Here is a 19672-nt window from a genome sequence, read left to right as displayed (position 1 = left end):
TTATTAAGCAAGATCTTTTTAATGCAAATGTTATGAAACAATTGAAACAAAATGCTTACATGATTGGTCGCTTGGTGACTTGTTGTTTAGAATTGTTAATGATGTCAAAGGTGTAAGTAAACATGCATCTATGGTCCAAACCCAATTAGAACAAGTTGCTAAATCTCAAACTGAATTGCTAAATTAAATGAATAACAATATAAATGATCTTGCTGTTAGAGTATTGACTACGGGAGGTAAAATGACTCAGGAGCCACTTTATCCTGAAGGTCACCCTAGAAGAATTGAACAAGACTGTCAAAGAATAAATGTTGATGAACCTAACCCACCTAAAAAGAAAAAGAAAAATTATAGGACTTTGCATACTTCTAGTGAACCTGCGGTAGAAAAACCTTCCGAGGATAATAATAATGTCTCTAATTCTGATGCTCAAACACAATCTGGTAATGAACATTCACCTAGTGGTAATGAAAATGACAATGATGATGTTCATGTAGATGCTCGACCAAAAAATAACAAAGAACCTGACAATGAAGTTAAAATAGAGCCTGATGTTGATCTTCATAACCCACCTCCTAAAAATAAATGTTTTGATAAAAGAGACTTTGTTGCTAGAAAACAAGGTAAAGAAAGAGAACCATGGGTTTAGAAACCCTTTCCCTTTCTGTTGGGAAACATAGCATGCAATTTCAAAAAAATTCCTACGCTCACGCAAGATCTATCTAGGAGATGCATAGCAACGAGAGGGGGAGAGTGTGTCTACGTACCCTCGTAGACCGAAAGCGGAAGCGTTTGACAACGCGGTTGATGTGGTCGAACTTCTTCTAGCTCCGACCTATGAAGTACCGAACGTACGACACCTCCGAGTTATGCACATGTTCAGCTCGGTGACGTCCCTCGCATTCTTGATCCAGAAAGTTGTCGAGGTAGTACATGAGTTCCATTAGCATGACGGCGTGGTGACGGTGATGGTGAAGTGATCCGCGCAGGGCTTCGTGTAAGCACTACAAAGATATGACCGCGGGAGTAAACAGTGGAGGGGCCGCCTCACACGGGTAGACAATTGTCTGGTGTGTGCTAGGGGTGCCCCCACATATATATAGGTGGATGGGAGAGGGGAGGCAGCCAAGGAGGTGCCCAAGTAGGCCGAATCCTACTTGGGGCCTTCTTATGGCCGCCCCCCCATTTCCTTATCTGCCGGAGAGGGAAGGAAAGAGAGGGTGAGAGGGAAGGAAGGGGGAATCCTATTCCCTCTTTTTCCTTTCCCTTCCTCTCTTTCCTTGTCCTTCTTGGCCAACCCATATGGGAGGTGAACCAGCCCCTTGTGAATGGTGTGTTTCCTCTCTTGGCCCATAAGGCCCATATCTTTTGCCGGGGGGTGTCTAGAACCCCTTCCGGTGACCCGGTACCCTCCGAAACACTTCCGGTGTCCGAATACCATCATACTATATATCAATCTTTACCTCTCGACCATTTTGAGACTCCTCATAATGTCCGTGATCTCATTCGGGACCCCGAAAAACATCTGGTCACCAAATCACATAACTCATATAATACAATATCGTCATCGAACATTAAGCGTGCGGACCCTACGGGTTCGAGAACTATGTAGACATGACCGAGACACCTCTCTGGTCAATAACCAAGAGAGGAACGTGGATGTCCATATTGGCTCCTACATATTCTACGAAGATCTTTATCGGTCGAACCGTTATGACAACGTACGTAATTCCGTTTGTCCATCGGAATGTTACTTGCCCGAGATTTGGTCATCGGTATCTTCATACCTAGTTCAATGTCGTTACTGGCAAGTCTCTTTACTCGTTCCATAATACATCATCCCGTGACTAACTCATTAGTAATTTGCTTGCAAGTTATGTTGTGACGTTTGATAGCACATAAGGTATTCCTCCGGTATTCGAGAGTTGCATGATCTCATAGTCAAAGGAATGTATTTGACATACATGAAAGCAGTAGCAATAAATTGTACGATCAAATACTAAGCTAACAGATGGGTCTTGTCCATCACATCATTATCCTAATGATGTGATCCCATTATCAAATGACAACTCGTGTCCATGGTGAGGAAACCTTAACCATCTTTGATCAATGAGCTAGTCTAGTAGAGGCTCACTAGGGACACGGTGTTTGTTTATGTATTCACACATGTATCAAGGTTTCCGATCAATACAATTCTAGCATGAATAATAAACCTTTATCATGAATAAGGAAATATAAAATAACAACTTTATTATTGCCTCTAGGGCATATTTCCTTCAGTATCCCATTTGCACTAGAGTCAATAATCTAGTTCACATCATTATGTGATTAACACCCATAGTTCACATCACCATGTGACCAATACCCTAAGAGTTTACTAGAGTCAATAATCTAGTTCACACCTCTATGTGATTAACACCCAAAGAGTACTAATGTGTGATCATGTATTGCTTGTGAGAGAGGTTTAGTCAACGGGTCTGCCACATTCAGATCCGTATGTATTTTGCAAATTTCTGTGTCTACAATGCCATGCATGGAGCTACTCTAGCTAATTGCTCCCACATCCAATATGTATCCATATCAAGACTCAGAGTCATCCGGATTGGTGTCAAAACTTGCATCAACGTAACTCTTCACGACGAACTCTTTATCACCTCCATAACCGAGAAACATTTCCTTAGTCCTCTTTAGGTACCTAAGGATAATTTTTGCCTTTTTCCAGTGATCTACTCCTAGATCACTATCGTACCCCCTAGCCAAACTCATGGCAAGGCACACAACAGTTTTGGTACACAACATGGCATACTTTATAGAACCTATGACTGAGGCATAGGTAATGAATTTCATTCTCTCTATATATTCAGCTGTGGTTGGGTTTTGAGTCTAACTCAACTTCACACCTTGTAACATAGGCAAGAACCCTTTCTTTGACTGATCCATTTTGAACTTCTTCAAAACTTTGTCAAGGTATGTGCTTTGTGAAAGTCCTATTAAGTGTCTCAATCTACCTTTGTAGATCTTGATGCCTAATATGCAAGCAGCTTCCCCGAGGTCTTTCATTGAAAATCTCTTATTCAAGTATCCTTTTATACTATCCAGAAATTCTATATCATTTCCAATCAATAATATGTCATCCACATATAATATCAGAAATGCTACACAACTCCCACTCACTTTCTTGTAAATACAGGCTTCACCGTAAGTCTGTATAAAACCATATGCTTTGATCACCTCATCAAAGCATATATTCCAACTCCGAGATGCTTGCACCAGTCCATAGATGGATCGCTGGAGCTTGCACACTTTGTTAGAACCTTTAGGATCGACAAAACCTTCTGGTTGCATCATATATAACTCTTTATTAAGATATCCATTAAGGAATGCAGTTTTGACGTCCATTTTCCTGATTTCATAATGATAAAATGCAGGAATTGCTAACATGATTCAGACGGACTTAAGCATCACTACGGGTGAGAAATTCTCATCGTAGTCAACCCCTTTGAACTTGTTGAAAACCTTTTGCAACAAGCCGAGCTAAGAGACAGTAACATTACCATCAGCCTCAGTCTCTTGAAGATCAATTTATTCTCTATGGCTTGCCGATCATCGGGCAAATCCACCAAAGTCCACACTTTATTCTCATACATTGATCTTATCTCAGATTTCATGGCCTCAAGCCATTTATCGAAATCTGGGCTCATCATAACTTCCTCATAGTTCGTAGGTTTGCCTTGGTCTAGTAACATGACTTCCAGGGCAGGATTAGCGTACCACTCTGGTGTGGATCGCGCTCTGGTTGACCTACGAGGTCCAGTAGTAACTTGATCTGAGGTTTCATGATTGTCATCATTTGCTTCGTCTCTGTTTGGTGTAGGCATCACGGGAACGGCTTTCTCTGATGTACTACTTTCCAATTCGAGAGAAGGTACAACTACCTCATCAAGTTCTACTTCCCTCCCACTCACTTCTTTCGAGAGAAACTCCTCTAGAAAGGACTCATTCTTAGCAACAAAGATTTTTCCTTTGAATCTGTGGTAGAAGGTATACCCTATAGTTTCTTTCGGGTATCCTATGAAGATGCACTTCTCCGCTTTGGGTTCGAGCTTATCAGGTTGAAGCCTTTTGACATAAGTGTCACATCCCCAAACTTTTAAGAACCGTTAGCTTAGGTTTCCTGCCAAACCGCAATTCATACGTTGTCGTCTCAATGGATTTAGATAGTGCCCTATTTAACGTGAATATAGTTGTCTCTAATGCATAACCCCAAAACGATAGTGGTAAATCGGTAAGAGACATCATAGAATGCACCATATCTACTAAAGTACGGTTACGACGTTCGGACACACCATTACGCTGTGGTGTTCCAGGTGGCGTGAGTGGTGAAACAATTCCACATTGTTTTAAATGAAGGCCTAACTCGTAACTCAAATATTTGCCTCCGCGATCAGATCGTAGAAATTTTATTTTGTTGTTACAATGATTCTCCACTTCACTCTGAAATTCTTTGAACTTTTCAAATGTTTCAGACTTGTGTTTCATCAAGTAGATATACCCATACCTACTCAAATCATCTGTGAAGGTTAGAAAATAACAATACCCGCCGCGTGCTTCACTCATCGGACTTCATACATCGGTATGTATTATTTCCAGCAAGTCATTAGCTCGCTCCTTTGTTCCAGAGAACAGAGTTTTAGTCATCTTGCCCATGAGGCATGGTTCACAAGTATCAAATGGTTCATAATCAAGTGATTCCAAAATTCCATCTGCATGGAGTTTCTTCATGCGCTTTACACCAATATGACCTAAATGGCAGTGCCACAAGTATGTTGCACTATCATTGTCAACTTTGCATCTTTTGGCATCAATATTATGAATATGTGTATCACTATGATCAAGATTAAATAAACCATTCACATTGGGTATATGACCATAGAAGGTTTTATTCATGTAAACAGAATAACAATTATTCTCTGGCTTAAATGAATAAACGTATTGCAAAAAACATGATCTAATCATATTCATGCTCAACGCAAACACCAAATAACATTTATTTAGGTTCAACACTAATCCCAGAGGTAGAGGGAGTGTGCGATGGTGATCATATGAACCTTGGAATCATTTCCAACACACATCATCACCTCACTTTTAACTTCTCCGCAGCTCCTGCTTCAAGTTACTAATCTTAGCAACTGAACCGGTATCAAATACCTAGGGGTTACTACGAATACTAGTAAAATAAACATCAATAACATGTATATCAAATATACCTTTGTTCACTTTGCCATCCTTTTTATCCGCCAAGTATTTGGGGCAGTTCCACTTCGAGTGACCATTTCCTTCACAGTAGAAGCACTCAGTTTTAGGCTTGGGTCTAGCTTTGGGCTTCCTCATGGGAGTGTCAACTTGCTTGCCATTCTTCTTGAAGTTCCCTTTCTTTCCCTCTCCCTTTTTCTTGAAACTAGTGGTCTTGTTAACCATCAACACTTGATGCTCTTTCTTGATTTCTACCTTCGCCGATTACAGCATCGCGAAGAGCTTGGGAATTGTTTTTTTGTCATCCCTTACATATTATAATTCATCACGAAGTTGTAGTAGCTTGGTGATAGTGACTAGAGAACTCCGTCATTCGCTATCTTATCTGGAAGATTAATTCCCACTCGATTCAAGCAATTGTAGTACCTAGACATTCTGAGTACATTCTCACTGGCTGAGCTATTCTCCTCCATCTTATAGGCAAAGTACTTGTCAGGGGTCTCATACCTCTTGACACAGGCATGAATCTGAAATACCAATTTTTAGTTCTTGGAACATCTCATATGCTCCATGGCATTCAAAACATTTTTTAAGTCCCGGTTCTAAACCGTAAAGCATGGTGCACTAAACTATCAAGTAATCATCATATGAAGCTTGCAAAACGTTCATAACGTCTGCATTTGCTCCTGCAACAGGTTTGTCACCTAGTAGTGCATCAAGGATATAGTTCTTCTGCGCAACAATGAGGATAATACTCAGACCATGGACCCAGTCCACATCATTGCTAATATCATCTTTCAACTTATTTTTCTCTAGGAACATATCAAAAATATAAGGGAGCTACATAGCGAGCTATTGATCTACAACATAATTTGCAAATACTAACATGACTAAGTTCACGATAAATTAAGTTCAGTTAATCAAATTACTAAAGAACTCCCACTTAAATAGACATCCCTCAAGTCATCTAAGTGCGTGGTCCAAATCAACTAATCCATGTCCGATCATCACGTGAGATGGGATAGTCATCAATAGTGAACATCTCTATGTTGATCATATCTACTACATGATTCACGTTCGACCTTTGGGTCTCCAGTGTTTCGATGCCATGTATGTACATGCTAGGCTCGTCTAGTTTAACCCAAGTATTTCACATGTGCAAAACTGTCTTGCACCCGTTGTATGTGAACGTAGAGTCTATCACACCCGATCATCACGTGGTGTCTCAACACGACAAACTTTAGCAATGGTGCATAGTGGTGTCTCAACACGACAAACTGTAGCAATGGTGCATACTCAGGGAGAGCACTTTTACCTTGAAGTTTAGTGAAGGGATCATCTTATAATGCTACCGCCGTACTAAGCAAAATAAGATGCATAAAAGATAAACATCACATGCAATCAATATGTGACATGATATGGCCATCATCATCTTGTTCTTTTGATCTCCTTCTCCAAAGCATCATCATGATCTCCCTCGTCTCTGGCTCGACACCTTGAACTTCATCGTGGCGTTGCGGTCGTCTCGCCAACTATTGCTTCTACAACTATTGCTAACTCATAGCAATAAAGTAAAGCAATTACATGGCGTATGCATTTCATACAATAAACAGACAACCATAAGGCTCCTGCCAGTTGCCATATATTGTACAAAACATGATCATCTCATACAACAACATACCTCACATCATGTCTTGACCATATCACATCACAACATGCCCTGCAAAAACAAGTTAGACGTCCTCTACTTTATTGTTGCAAGTTTTACGTGGCTCCTACGGGCTTCTAGCAAGAACCGTTCTTACCTACGCATCAAAACCACAATGGTGATTTATCAAGTTTGTTGTTTTAACCTTCAACAAGGACCGGCCGTAGTCAAATTTGCTTCAACTAAAGTAGGAGAAACAGACACCCTCCAGCCACCTTTAGTCTCATGAACGTGGTCATGTAAGGTTGGTCCGGGCCGCTTCATCCAACAATACCGCCAAACCAAAATAAGACGTTTGTGGTAAGCAGTATGATGATCACCGCCCATAACTCTTTCTGTTCTACTCGTGCATATCATCTACGCATAGACCTGGCTCTGATGCCACTGTTGGGCAATGTAGCATGCAATTCAAAAAAATTCCTATGCTCACGCAAGATCTATCTAGGAGATGCATAACAATGAGAGGGGGAGAGTGTGTCTATGTACCCTCATAGGCCGAAAGCGGAAGTGTTTGACAATGCGGTTGATGTAGTCGAACTTCTTCTAGCTCCGACCGATCAAGTAACAAATGTACATCACCTCCGAGTTCTGCACATGTTCAGCTCGGTGACGTCCCTTGCCTTCTTTATCCAGCAAGTTGTCGAGGTAGTAGATGAGTTCCGTCAGCATGACGGCATGGTGACGGTGATGGTGAAGTGATCTACGTAGGGCTTTGCCTAAGCACTACGAAGATATGACCGTCGGAGTGAACGGCGGAGGGGGTGCCGCACATGGCTAGGAAATTGTCTGGTGTGTGCTAGGAGCACCCCCCACATATATATAGGTGGGGGGAGAGGGGAGGCAGCCAAGGAGGAGCCCAAGTAGGCCAAATCCTACTTGGGGCCTTCCTATGGCCGGCACCCCCCTTTCCTTATCTGCCGGACGGGGTGTCGGTATCAAAACCGGCGGATCTCGGGTAGTGCGTCCCGAACTGTGCGTCTAAGGCTAATGGTAACAGGAGGCAGGGGACACGATGTTTACCCAGGTTCGGGCCCTCTCTATGGAGGTAATACCCTACTTCCTGCTTGATTGATCTTGATGATATGAGTATTACAAGAGTTGATCTACTACGAGATCGTAGAGGATAAACCCTAGGAGCTAGCCTATGATTATGATTGTTGTTGTCCTACGGACTAAACCGTCCGGTTTATATAGACATCGGAGGGGGCTAGGGTTACACTGAGTCGGATATAGAGAAGGAAATCTACATATCTGAATTGCCAAGCTTGCCTTCCACGCAAAGGAGAGTCCCACTTGGACACGGTACGAAGTCTTCAATCTTGTATCTTCATAGTCCAACAGTCCGGCAAAGCATATAGTCCGGTTGTACGAGGACCCCATAATCCAGCACTCCCTCAGTAGCCCCTGAACCAGGCTTCAAAGATGATGAGTCCGGCGCGCAGATTTGTCTTTGGCATTGCAAGGCGGGTTCCTTCTCCGAATACTCCAAAGTGGATATTGAACACAGGAATATTGTCCGGCTCTGCAAAGAAAATTCCACATACCAACGTAGATAGCATAGTATTCCACAAGTCTAATCTGCTGACAACTTTTTTCACAGCATGACATCACGCCGTGGCCCGGTCATTATTCGAACCATTTTCTCAACCTGCTACTACACATCTTGCGAGGCAGTTTTATTGGCACGTCTTGTCGAAGCAGAGATCGTGTCCCCTTATCACGGGATCCTCATCAATACGGGCATGGGTAACCCTACCGTGCCATTAGCACATCGCTTGGGGAATAAGTGAGTTTCTAGGGCAAGTGGGGAGGCGCATGATCTGCTTCCTTTATAAGGAGAGAAAGACTCCCCTTTTTCACCCACACCTTCTTCTTCGTCTGCTCATCCATTCTCGAGCTCCAACACCCAAGCTTTCACCTCTTCCCCAAAACCATTCCGAACATGTCCGGAGCGGGAGACAAGTGGATGGCATCCTCCGTCACGAAGGAGGACATCAAGAAGCTTCGGGAGGCTGGATACTTGTCCGCAGACATCGCACATCCGCTTCCGGCTGAAGGGCAGATCATCCCTACCCCGAAGCCCCAAGAAAGGGTAGTATTCCTCTCTCATTTCGTTCGCGGGCTGGGTTTCCCCCTTCACCCGTTCATCCGAGGACTAATGTTCTACTATGGGCTGGACTTCCATGATCTGGCCCCCAACTTCATCCTCAACATCTCGGCGTTTATCGTCGTGTGCGAGGCCTTCCTCCGCATCACGCCCCACTTCGGCCTATGGCTGAAGACCTTCAACATGAAGCCAAAGGTGGTGGGCGGCCAACAAGCGGAGTGCGGGGGCGCCATGGTGGGCAAGATGACCAATGTCACCTAGCCCGAAGGATCCTTTGTGGAGACCGTGATGGGGTGGCAATCTGGGTGGTTCTACATCACCGAGTCGCGCGACGCCAACTGGGTGGCAAACCCCGAATTTTGATCCGGCGTCCCCATGCGGCTCACCTCCTGGAAAGAGAAGGGCTTAGCCTGGGGCTCAGCGGAGGAACTGACCGGACTTATGACATGCGTCCAAAATATGATAGGCAAGAAATTCAAGCTCGTCAATGTGGTCCAGGTTATTGTCACGCCCAAGATGCGACCCTATCCTAAAGGAACTCGAAGGTCCCACCAAGGATAGAAGCGCATCTTGAAGACGCTTTTGCTAGGTGGATATCATTACATAAACATTATATAATAGTGGGGATACATCCAATACATCCAATGACACATGAATACAACAATATAACATACATGAGAACAACATCCGACTATGGATGAACCACGAACAGAAGCTCAAACGACATCCACCCTACTAGCCCAGGCTGCCGACCTGGAACCTATCCCCTGATCGAAGAAGAAGCAGAAGAACTCCAAACAAGTAAACATCGCTCTCGCATCAAGATCATCGCATAACCTGTACCTGCAACTGTTGTTGTAGTAATCTGTGAGCCATGAGGACTCAGCAATCCCATTACCATGGGTATCAAGACTAGCAAAGCTTAAAGGGAAAGGAAGGGGTAAAGTGGTGAGGTTGCAGCAGTGACTAAGCATATATGATGGCTAACATACGCAACTAAGAGCGAGAAGAGAAGCAAAGGAATGGTCGTGAAGCTAGCAATGAGCAAGAAGTGATCCTGAACTCCTACTTACGTCAAACATAACCCAAAAACCATGTTCACTTCCCGGACTCTGCCGAGAAGAGACCATCATGGCTACACACGCGGTAGATGCGTTTTAATTCGTATCTGGTGTCAAGTTATCTACAACCGGACATTAACAAATTCCCATCTGCCGAATAACCGCGGGCACGGCTTTCGAAAGTTTATGCCCTATAGGGGTGTCCCTCGGGTTAATTACTCCCAAGGGAAATGTAGGTGGTGGTGAGGCAAATGGTAAAACCAAGGTTGGGCCTTGCTGGAGGAGTTTTATTCAAAGCGAACTGTCGAGGGGGTCCCATAAATCACCCAACCGTGTTAGGGACACAAAATCCGGGAACATAATACCGATATGATGGAAACTAGGGTGGCAAAAGTGGAACAAAACACAAGGCATAAGGCCGAGTCTTCCACCCTTTACCAAGTATATAGATGCATTAATTAAATAAGAGATATTGTGATATCCCAACATAATCCTGTCCACCATGGAGCAATCTTCAACTTCACCTGCAACTAGCAACGCTATAAGAGGGGCTGAGCAAAAGCGGTAACATAGCCAAGCAATGGTGTGCTAGGAAGGGTGAAAAAGGTTAGAGGCTGACATGGCAATTTGGGAGGCTTGAAGAGCAAGTGATAGGTAGCATAGCAAAGCGATAGAACGAAGCAACTAGCACAGCAATGATAGTAGTGAGATCCAGGGTGACAGTCATCTTGCCTGAAATCCCGCTAGGAAGAAGAACGAGTCCGTGAAGAAGACGAAACCATGAAGACGAATCAAGCGTAGAAGAACGAATCCTCATGATCGCAACGAAACGGGAACTATCGAGAAGAAGCACACAACATAGTAAACACACCACACATGAACAAGACATGATGCTCAACCAAGTATGATGCATGACAAGGCTACATGAAGCTACTCATGGCAAGAGATGACGCATACAAGAGCAACACATCAAAGCAAGTTTAAATGAGGCCGGAAACAACATATAACAATTCCGGTAAGTCCTCATATGCAAATTTCCAAATTGGTCCAGATCTGAATAAACCTTATTTTCAAGTTGTTAAACAGCAAGTTAAGATGCACCAAGATGATCTACATGAGATTCTAGTCAAGTTACATATAAAGTTCATTTAGTTCGGAGCTACGGCCTAGAAGATATGAGCAAAACAAGTTAAACATGGCATTGATGCAAAATGCATACAAACATCAAGCAAACACTCTCAAAACGTGGGTGCAACATGATAATATGGAACTTCATGCAAAATCAAGCAAGTTTCATATAGAGCACACTCAAAACGGAGCAACAGTTCAACACATACACATGGAACAAGTTTAAAGGACAAGCTGTCCAAAACAACAACTAAGCATCTAGCAAGCATCAAAACAATATGCTACAGCACCTCAACATAAGAACAAAAGGCATGAACATGATGTACAGGTAAAGGATGACAAAACATGAACACTGAGCTATCTCCAGAAATCACTAGAACATGCTCAAAATGACATGACAAGATTGCAAATAATAACAGTTTACATGCTTAGCAGAAATAACATCAGGTTGCAATGTTTAGAGCTATCAAGCAACATGCTACAGGACCTTAACATGGAAAACAAAGGCATGGAATGAATCTACTAATTGCATAGAACAAAAGTCCCTTACTGAACTTATTCCAAAGATCAACAGAAAAACATGGTAGCATCCGTGCAAACAAGGCAAATGATATGACAGATTCATACATGGCAGGAACAACAATAAGTAGGCATGTTGGTGAGCTCGTACCACTCACCACAGAGCAATACATGGCATGACAAGGTGACCAACAGTAAGAATACATGTTTATGAAGCTAATAATGGCAATAGCAAGTTCATAGGGTGCATGTATCACTAGCAAAACACATGACAAAACTGAACTTAATGTTAACAGGCTGACAGCAACATTATTTAGCAACTTTGGAGCAAGATTACAACAAGCTACATCAGGCTATAAATGCAACCAGAGGCATGGATGGGTAGAGCATGACATGTGTAACAAAACATCCTTAGTGAAAATCTCCAGATTATGCATGGAATGACTTGTAGAAGCAGGTTTACATATGATATAACTAATTCAGCCTAGCAAAACAGTAACGATAATTACCCTCCTTCACGAGCTCGATGCACTCCCTACAAGACTCACAAAAATACATGGATTGCACCACTGTAAATATGGCATGATGTAGTACGAAACTCATGTAGACTTCAAGCTCATAGGATGCACACATCAAATGCAACAAAAATGACAAATCATCAAGTTATAACAGTTTCAGCAGATTAACATCATATCTCTTGCGACGATGATTCGGGCATCAAGATGAACTCAAATGAACATGACCCAATGGAATGAAATGAAGAGCATCTCACAATGAACATTTCGTTATATCATGCGCACGAAACGGAGCAGTATGCGTGGAGTTGTGACATGATGAACAGGGCATAAAAATATCTCAGGAAAAATGTGTGTAAAACGAGGGGGGGTTCGACATTCAGATTTGGGGTTTGACCACGGCACGGATCCCGAGGCGGCAGAGGATCTCTCTGGATCTCCGCCGGAGAAGAGGCGACAGTGGTCGGAGTTGGCCGGATCCGGTGGATCCCGGCGGCGGAGGGCGGCGGGGAGACGCGGAGGCCCGCGGGCAGCTCCGGTCGGCGCGGAGGGAGAGGCACGGAGGAGGCGGCGCGCGGGACTGGCGGAGTTGGCGGCAGAGGAGGGGTGCGGCGGGGCGACGTCGTGAGGTTGGCGGAATGCCGGCGGGGCGCGCGGCGGAGCCCGACGGCGGCCGGAGCAGGGCGCCGCAGGCTAAGGGCGACGGGGTCGAGCCGGATCAGGGAGGCGGGGCTTGGGACGGGAGGCGGTGCGGTCGGGCTCGCGTGGGCCCCGGATGGGCTCCGCGGGCCGGCGGCGCGGAGGAGTGAGCGAGTCCGGCGGCGGGCGACGTGGAAGCTTCCTATTCGACAGGGGCGATGTGTGGACATGTCCGGCCGTCGCGGACGCGTCCGGCAGCGCGGGGAGGAGCGGGGCTAGGGTTTCGGGACCCAGGATTTTCGGGGGAGGCACATATTTATAGATTCTGGGAGCTAGGAGAGTCCAAATGGGGAGCGGTTTTCGCCCACACGATCCCGATCGAACGACCGAGAGCGCAGAGAGGTTTGGATGGGTTATGGGCCACTTTGGAGGGGTGTTGGGCTGCAAGAAAAAAGGGGCTTTGCGGTTATCCGGTTAACCGTTGGAGCATCAAACGACCTCCAGATGGAACGAAACTTGATAGGCGGTCTACCCGTGGTGTACCAAGGCCGCTTGGCAAGACTCAGTCCATTGCGAGAATGTTTAAACACCCTCTCACAACAAGAGACAAAAGGGGGACACCAGAGGACATAGGAGTGCCGAATTGCAAAACGGACAACGGGGAAAATGCTCAGATGCATGAGACGAACACGTATGCAAAATGATATGCACATGATGACATGGAAATATGCAACACGCAAGCAAATGACATGGCAATGACGGTGAATAACTGGCAGACAGCTGGCGCATCGAATCGGGGGCATTACAACACTCCTCCACTAACAAGAGATCTCGTCCCGAGATCTTAGGGCCAAGACGAAAGGGAAAAGGGATGAGGTGAAACAAGAACACAAGAGAAGAAGCAAAGAATCGAGAGCACTCGAGAAGAAGAGAGGAACGACGAGAATGACGAGAATCAAAAGCTCACGGAATCAGATAGATTATGAAACCACTCCGGTTAGAACGAGATAAGAAAGGAATAAGACTGAAAAGGATTTAGGCAGCACTCCGACTGAAACAAGGAGGAATAGAACACGAGCTTGAGAGGATGGAATGATACTTGAATTTCTCCGAAGTCTTGATGAACTCTAGAAGAATGAATTAAATCATGAAGAACCACCACGAAGAACTCCGGTGACAAAAGGATGATGAGATAGAATGAAGGAAACAAGAATAAGATGAGCCTTGCGATGATTTAGATGGGGGTTCCGTTGAAATGGCCGAGGGAATTTGAACTCCGGAAAAGAAAAGATGAAAACACTTCGAACCGAGAATTTGAGATGATGAACAATCTCCAAAAGGAAGAGGGTAATCAACTTGCTGAAAGAAGAATAAGAATTATGTTATGCTTATCCTCCACCAATTAAATTGATGAGAAGCCATGGATTTGCATACTACTTATCCTTGATGAAAAGGATTAAGGGGGGATATAGCACAAAACTTGAGAAAGTCTTACTGATCCACCGGTAGGATTGGAAAGAACGAATGAATTAATATGATAATCAAAGAAAAAGAATCTTGAACGAACCACCGTAAGAATTCGAAAATTGAATGACGAAAGAGAATGAATCATCGGGAAGAATTAGAAGAACAAATATGATTGAGGGGATTTAGATACAAGAGAACGGGAAGAACTCGATCTGATTAAAGAGCACTTGAATGAAGCATCGGGATAATTGGATAACGATAGCTGGAATAATGGACTCCGATGAAAAGAAATGGAAAAAACAAATCCTGACATACTCTGGATGGGTAAGGAAAAAAATCTCTGACAAATGGAATAATCCGAGAGGACAACATGAAGCTAGAACCACGAATCTTCGAGAGAACAGACAAGATTTAGAGGGAAAACTCTTCTTCGGTCTTCAAATGACGACGAGAAACAGCACCAAAATTACTGAGATACTTCGGGAGAATGAAAAGCGAAGAGGTTGAGCCAACAATGAAAATGATTTGAAATCGATCTTGGAAAATCATTTGACTGATGAAATTCATTCTTACATTACACTTGAAAAGAATTGAGAATAACTCCGGGAGAATTAGAAGAGTCAGGTAAGATCCTGGGAAAAGACCCGTGGGTTAGGGCCCACTAAAATAGAACACCGTTGGAAAAGGGATGTTGAACAGATAGGTGAAGCACCGGAACAATTGAAATATTTGAATGAGGTGACAACCACCAATTAATTGGAACACAGACGAATCTCCTGAGATGTCTTGAACACTCCGGAAGGATGAACTGGAGAGAGGTGAACGAGCAGGGAAAACACTTGATCCAAGGAAAAGAATATGATCAAACCGAAAAAACTTGAATTGAATCCACTTGAGAAGAAAAAGAGATGAAGAATGTCTACCGAGACGAGAATTCACCGGTTGAAATGATTGAGGGAAGACTGAAGAGGCTCCGTACGAATGAAAATTGATGTTCGAAACAGACTCAGGCTTCGGGAAGAAGAGGGTGGGAGGGTGGGAAAACAAAGGCAACTCGGGAGGGGGAACGGACGAATATCTTGAAGAGAAAGCACCGGTTGAAAGAAAGCAAAGGCTTCACACGAGTAGGATGAATACTCGATTATGGACTCCGGCTTCAAGAAGAAAAAGGGGTGGGTGGGTGGGAAAAGAAAACAACTGAGGATTGAACTCAACGATGAAGAGGCTCGAGTGAACTTGACGAGAAATGCACCAGATGAAAAGAGAATAGAACCAACGACTGAAAAACCAACTGCGTGATCCTAAAGAAAATTTGAAAGGGAAGAGGAGTAATTCAAAACACGATTCCTCACCAGAGCGACGAGGGGACTGAGGAGTAAAAAGAATTCCTACTCTCTAATATAACTAGACTCCAAAATAGTTTTCTTTCTAGACTCGACATCGGCCAAACTACACGATCAATCAAGGGGGGCTCCTAAAGTCGGTCGAGGCTCTGATACCAACTTGTCACGCCCAAGATGCGACCCTATCCTAAAGGAACTCGAAGGTCCCACCAAGGATATAAGCGCATCTTGAAGACGCTTTTGCAAGGTGGATATCATTACATCAACATTACATAATAGTGGGGATACATCCAATACATCCAATGACACATGAATACAACAATATAACATACATGAGAACAACATCCAACTATGGATGAACCACGAACAGAAGCTCAAACGACATCCACCCTACTAGCCCAGGCTACCCACCTGGAACCTATCCCCTGATCGAAGAAGAAGCAGAAGAAGAACTCCAAACAAGTAAACATCGCTCTAGCATCAAGATCATCGCATAACCTGTACTTGCAACTTTTGTTGTAGTAATCTGCGAGCCACAAGGACTCAGCAATCCCATTACCATGGGTATCAAGACTAGCAAAGCTTAAAGGGAAAGGAAGGGGTAAAGTGGTGAGGTTGCAGCTGCGACTAAGCATATATGGTGGCTAACATACGCAAATAAGAGCGAGAAGAGAAGCAAAGGAACGGTCGTGAAGCTAGCAATGATCAAGAAGTGATCCTGAACTCCTACTTACGTCAAACATAACCCAAAAACCGTGTTCACTTCCCGGACTCCGCTGAGACGAGACCATCACGGCTACACATGCGGTTGATGCATTTTAATTCGTATCTGGTGTCAAGTTATCTACAACCGGACATTAACAAATTCCTGTCTGCCGCATAACCGCGGGCACGGTTTTCGAAAGTTTATACCCTGCAGGGGTGTCCCAACTTAGACCATGGTAAGCTCTCGCGATCAACGAAGGATATTCCTTCTCCCAGGAAGACCCAATCAGTCTCGGAATCCCAGTTACAAGATATTTCGACAATGGTAAAACAAGACCAGCAAAGCCGCCCGATGCGCCGACAATCCCGATAGGAGCTGCACATATCTCATTCTCAGGGCAACACCGGATAAGTCAAGCTACGAGTAAAACCATACTTCGAGTTTCCCCGAGGTGGCCCCGCAGGTTGCTCGGTTCGGACCAGCACTTAGAGAAGCACTGGCCCCGGGGGGGGGCTAAAATAAAGATGACCCTCGGGTTAATTACTCCCAAGGGAAATGTAGGTGGTGGTGAGGCAAATGGTAAAACCAAGGTTGGGCCTTGCTGGAGGAGATTTATTCAAAGCGAACTATCGAGGGGGTCCCATAAATCACCCAACCGTGTTAGGGACACAAAATCCGGGAACATTATACCGATATGGCGGAAACTAGGGCGGCAAGAGTGGAACAAAACACCAGGCATAAGGCCGAGTCTTCCACCCTTACCAAGTATATAGATGCATTAATTAAATAAGAGATATTGTGATATCCCAACATAATCCTGTCCACCATGGAGCAATCTTCAACTTCACCTGCAACTAGCAACGCTATAAGAGGGGCTGAGCAAAAGCGGTAACATAGCCAAGCAATGGTTTGCTAGGAAGGGTGAAAAAGGTTAGAGGCTGACATGGCAATTTGGGAGGCTTGAAGAGCAAGTGATAGGTAGCGTAGCAAAGCGATAGAACAAAGCAACTAGCAAAACAATGATACTAGTGAGATCCAGGGTGACCGTCATCTTGCCTGAAATCCCGCTAGGAAGAAGAACGAGTCCATGAAGAAGACGAAACCACGAAGACGAACCAAGCGTAGAAGAACGAATCCTCACGATCGCAACGAAACGGGAACTATCAAGAAGAAGCACACAACATAGTAAACACACCACACATGAACAAGACATGATGCTCAAGCAAGTATGATGCATGACAAGGCTACATGAAGCTACTCATGGCAAGAGATGACGCATACAAGAGCAACACATCAAAGCAAGTTTAAATGAGGCCGGAAACAACATAGAACAATTCCGGTAAGTCCTCATATGCAAATTTCCAAATTGGTCCAGATCTGAATAAACCTTATGTTCATGTTGTTAAACAGCAAGTTAAGATGCACCAAGATGATTTACACGAGATTCTAGTCAAGTTACATATAAAGTTCATTTAGTTCGGAGCTACGACCTAGAAGATATGAGCAAAACAAGTTAAACATGGCATTGATGCAAAATGCATACAAACATCAAGCAAATACAAAACATGGATGCAACATTATAACATGGAACTTCATGCAAAATCAAGCAAGTTTCATATAGAGCAGACTCAAACGGAGCAACGGTTCAACACATACACATGGAGCAAGTTTAAAGGACAAGCTGTCCAAAACAGCAACTAGGCATCTACCAAGCATCAAAACAATATGCTACATCAGCTCAACATAAGAACAAAAGGCATGAACATGATGTACAGGTAAAGCATGACAAAACATGAACACTGAGATATCTCCAGAAATCACTAGAACATGCTCAAAATGACATGACAAGATTGCAAATAATAACAGTTTACAGGCTTAGCAGAAATAACATCAGGTTGCAATGTTTAGAGCTATCAAGCAACATGCTACAGGACCTTAACATGGAAAACAAAGGCATGGAATGAATCTACTAATTGCATAGAACAAAAGTCCCTTACTGAACTTATTCCAAAGATCAACAGAAAAACATGGTAGCATCCGTGCAAACAAGGCAAATGATATGACAGATTCATACATGGCAGGAACAACAATAAGTAGGCATGTTGGTGAGCTCGTACCACTCACCACAGAGCAATACATGGCATGACAAGGTGACCAACAGTAAGAATACATGTTTATGAAGCTAATAATGGCAATAGCAAGTTCATAGGGTGCATGTATCACTAGCAAAACACATGGCAAAACTGAACTTAATGTTAACAGGCTGACAGCAACATTATTTAGCAACTTTGGAGCAAGATTACAACAAGCTACATCAGGCTATAAATGCAACCAGAGGCATGGATGGGTAGAGCATGACATGTGTAACAAAACATCCTTAGTGAACATCTCCAGATTATGCATGGAATGACTTGTAGAAGCAGGTTTACATAGCATCATGATATAACTGATTCAGCCTAGCAAAACAGTAATAGCAAGTACCCTACTTCACGAGCTCGATGCACTCCCTACAAGACTCACAAAAATACATGGATTGCACCACTGTAAATATGGCATGATGTAGTACGAAACTCATGTAGACTTCAAGCTCATAGGATGCACACATCAAATGCAACAAAAATGACAAATCATCAAGTTATAACAGTTTCAGCAGATTAATATCATATAGCACTCTTGCAACAATGATTAGGGCATCAAGATGAACTCAAATTAACATTACCCTATGTAATGAAATGAAGAGCATCTCGCAATGAACATTATGATATATCATGCGCACGAAACGGTGCAGTATGCATGGAGTTATAACATGATGAACATGGCATAAAATATCACAGGAAAAATGACGGTGGAAAACGAGGGGGGTTCGACCTTCCGATCTGGGGTTTGACCGCGACACGGATCCCGAGGCGGTGGCGGATCTCGCCGGATCTCCGGCGGAGAAGAGGCGACGGTGGCCGGAGTTGGCCGGATCCGGTGGATCCCGACGGCGGAGGGCGGCGGGGAGACGCGGAGGCCCGCGGGCAGCTCCGGTCGGCGCGGAGGGAGAGGCGCAGAGGAGGCTGCGCAGGGAAGGGTGGACGGCGTCGCGGGGCCGCGCCGCCGAAGGGCGACGCCGGCGGGAGGCGGCGCGCGGGACCGGCCGAGTCGGCAGCGGAGGAGAGGTGCGGCCGGGCGGCGGGGCACCGGCGCGAGGTTGGCGGGATGCCGGCAGGGCGCGGAGCGGAGC

The sequence above is a fragment of the Triticum dicoccoides genome, chromosome 3B (assembly GCF_002162155.2).
Source record: "Triticum dicoccoides isolate Atlit2015 ecotype Zavitan chromosome 3B, WEW_v2.0, whole genome shotgun sequence".
Taxonomy (NCBI): domain Eukaryota; kingdom Viridiplantae; phylum Streptophyta; class Magnoliopsida; order Poales; family Poaceae; genus Triticum; species Triticum dicoccoides.
The sequence above is the reverse complement of the archived record's forward strand: the minus strand, read 5'-3'. Positions refer to the sequence as shown.